Raw genomic sequence first — 3,466 nt, forward strand, 5'->3', positions numbered from 1 at the left:
TTTATTAAAATTAATTATATTTTAAAATATGTATTTATAAATAAATAATAAAATATACTTATTATATTGATACGATAGGTATATTTACATTATAATACGAGAAGAAAAAATAGAATAACAAAATTAAAAAGCATGAAATTATGAAAGAAAAAAAATAAATAAATGTGAATATAAATGCACGTATAAAAGACAAATAGTAAAAATGAGTCATAGGAGTTTAATTATACGTATTAAAAATAAATAATATTAGTATTAAAAAAATAAAGAGTATATAAAAAATATATAAAGAATAGTAAAACTAAAAAAAATATATGATGGTTTCAGTGGCTAAGAGAAGGGGGGTTGAATCTTAGCCCCTTTTTGCTTGCAACACTTGATGGACTCAGAAGAGACTTTTCTGTTTTTATCTCGTCTCTAGCCACGAGACATTTTCATTTTGTCTCGTCACTTGACACGAGACATTTTTTATTTTTCATCTGAACAGTAAAAACAGAATTGAAGTAGGAAGAGAGAGAGAAGATTACACTCAGATATATCCTGGTTCAGCTGCTAAGTGCAGTGCAGCCTACATCCAGTCTCCATCACAACAATAATGGAATTTCACTATAATCATCTAGATTACAAGTTGTAAAGTGCTAACCCAACTTACAAGGAGATTCCCACAGAATCATGAAACACAACACAGATGTACAAAGGAACTCTAAGACATCTATGGCTTTTTCTTTTAATTTTGCACTCTCTGCCTTTTTCCGCTCTATGGCTTTTTCATACAAACCTCACTGTTTGCCTTTTTCCATGAGACTCAAGACATGACAAAATTAAACAGAAAAATACAAAACAGAAAACATTGAAGGAGAAGAAGAACTGCTAGCTTAGGTAGCTCTGAGAACTCTGTGCCTTGCACTCTCAAATCTTACTCCTTGAATCAAACCATGACTGTTCACCCCTTTTATAAAGAAGTGAAGCCTTCACGGTTGAAAAACAAACCCGAGCTCAGCTTCTTTTCCTTCAAGAAACAGATCCGGTTCGGCCACACAGAGAGAGAAGAGATAACCATGCAAAACCCAACATGCAATTACCTCTAGTCCTTCCTTGGTCATCACTCTTCATCAATCCGAGCACTCCATCCTTGGCTTCCTCTCCAAGATGGATTTCTGGCCCTTGATGCTTCATGATGATGATGACTTCATCTGCTTCAATCTCTGCCTTCAACCATCACTTCGCCACTCTAGCTACTCCCTGTGGTGGTTGAGCAGAATCAAAGACAAGCCATGCCTCCAAGATTTTCCTTGCTGGCCGAATCTTCATTATCCATTTTTGAGCATGAAAAGCTCAAGATAACCTCACCAAATCTAACCATATTTGATGAATATCTCAGCCACAACTCATTTTTATTTTAGTATGTTTTCTTGCCATCATTAGCTTGATGGTCTTGATGCATGCTTTCCTTTCCTTTTGGTAGCTCCAAGTAGCTTCCATGGCTCCCTTTGTAATAACCGAAGAGAAGAAGCAAAGGTAAGAGAGAGGAGAGAGAAGTTTGAACTCAAACTAATGGGTAATAACAAAGTGAAATTAAAGTCCCACTTCCCTAGCTTAGAGTGGCGTGTATCATTATGATCACCATCATGTCAATCACACTTTCTCTCTCATGTTCCCCATGCTAGTTTAATTAAATTTCAAATCCTTCAAAAGAGTGAATTGGAATCCGTTGGAAGCTTCATGGATTCGGGTAAAGCATGGAAATATTCAATAATTTTGGGCTTGGTTGCAATAAGGTTTATTCTTGGCCCAACTAGTAACAATTTCTTTCCTGATGGATTTTGATTTCGGATCAAACATAGGAAGCTTTCTTTGGGCTTGAAGTAACAATTTTAATCTAGCCCAGATAATCATCACAATAATTCAGCCATATATCATTGAATTTTTTTTAAATCAATGCTGAATTGGAAAGCAAATTCACACTTGGGCTGCAGCATTTTATTTTATTTTCGGCCCATAAAAAAAACTGCATTACAAAATTATTAATTAATATATAATTAAATAAGATTGAATTAATAATTTTGCCATTAAATATTTTAATAATGTTTGCTCATCACAAAAATTAATTTGGAGTTTTCCAAACTCATCAATCTCCCCCTTGATGACAAACATTATTAAAATTGAAATGGAAGGAATTTTGAAAGATTTAAGTATGAGTACTCCCTTTGAAGATTGAATTCCTCCCCCTTTCAAATTATCACATGGCTCCCCCTTGATGTATGCTATTTTACCAAGGAAAGCACTAAACCTGTGACATTTAGAATCAAGCTTCAAGTAACCATGTTATTTAGCAAATTTTATAATGCTAAATGCTTGATTTATGAGCAGTTTTAATTGATAATCAAAACTCATTTGATATCATAAACTGATTTACTGCTCAATCTAACTACAAACATAAAAAATATCCAAACATTTTCCTGTTTAATATATCAGTCAAAACAACATGAAGGAAAATATTTGTAGAACAAAATAAGGCAGTTTTTGATACTTTATACAATTTAAAGGAACTACCAAAAATACATTTTCAATCCAACAAGTTTATCAATGATGAATTACTAATTAGGCATCAAAAATCAAGCATAATTATAAACCAGATGCCAAATGAGAATTAACTAATCATGATAAACTAAATGCAGTTTAAGCAATGGAAATTTTAGCATCAACCAACATGCATTTTTCGAACAAAGGTGATCATGAATTTTCAATTTGAAAATTTCATCCTTGTTCTCATCCCCTGTTTTTCTTTGTTTCCAATTTCAATTTTGGAAACTGATTTTCCTCCCCCTTTTGTCATCATGGGGGCACCTGCACAACTTAGAGTATCAAGTCATGCTTATACAAAAAAATAGATTGAGCCTAAGGAAGCCAATATCAAATAAAAGTAAACAACAGCCATCAATCATCAGAAAGATTGAATTCTGAACCGGAATCAGCTTCAAAATCCCCTGTGCCCATTTCATCATCAAAGCTCTTTATCATGAAGCCAACTCGATCATGGCATTTCTTCCAGGCCCTTTCCTGTTCATATTCCAGTTTTCTGGCATTCTTGTGGGATTTGAACATTAACTTGGACATGTTGCGCATCTCATTGAGAACCTCCCGGATTGATGCAGTAACATTTGAGGGCTCAGGATGGCTCTCCAGATCACTGAGAGATGGTTCAGAGGGAACAGATTTCTTTTCCTTTTTGCCCGAAATTCCTCCTCCTTTAATCATTGAAATCTTGTTCTCAACAGTTTCATTAGTCAAATCAACCTTAAAATACTCAAATATACATGTGAGAAACATGCCATAAGGAAGATTAGCCTTTTTGGTACTTTTCACTGCTTCCCACATATGACGTATCATAACATAAGCAAATGAAATTTGGGAAGAAGTAAGAAGTGCAAATAAAATGACAGAATCAGAAAATGTTACTCTGTGGTGA

The sequence above is a fragment of the Arachis duranensis genome, chromosome 6, assembly GCF_000817695.3.
Source record: "Arachis duranensis cultivar V14167 chromosome 6, aradu.V14167.gnm2.J7QH, whole genome shotgun sequence".
NCBI lineage: Eukaryota > Viridiplantae > Streptophyta > Magnoliopsida > Fabales > Fabaceae > Arachis > Arachis duranensis.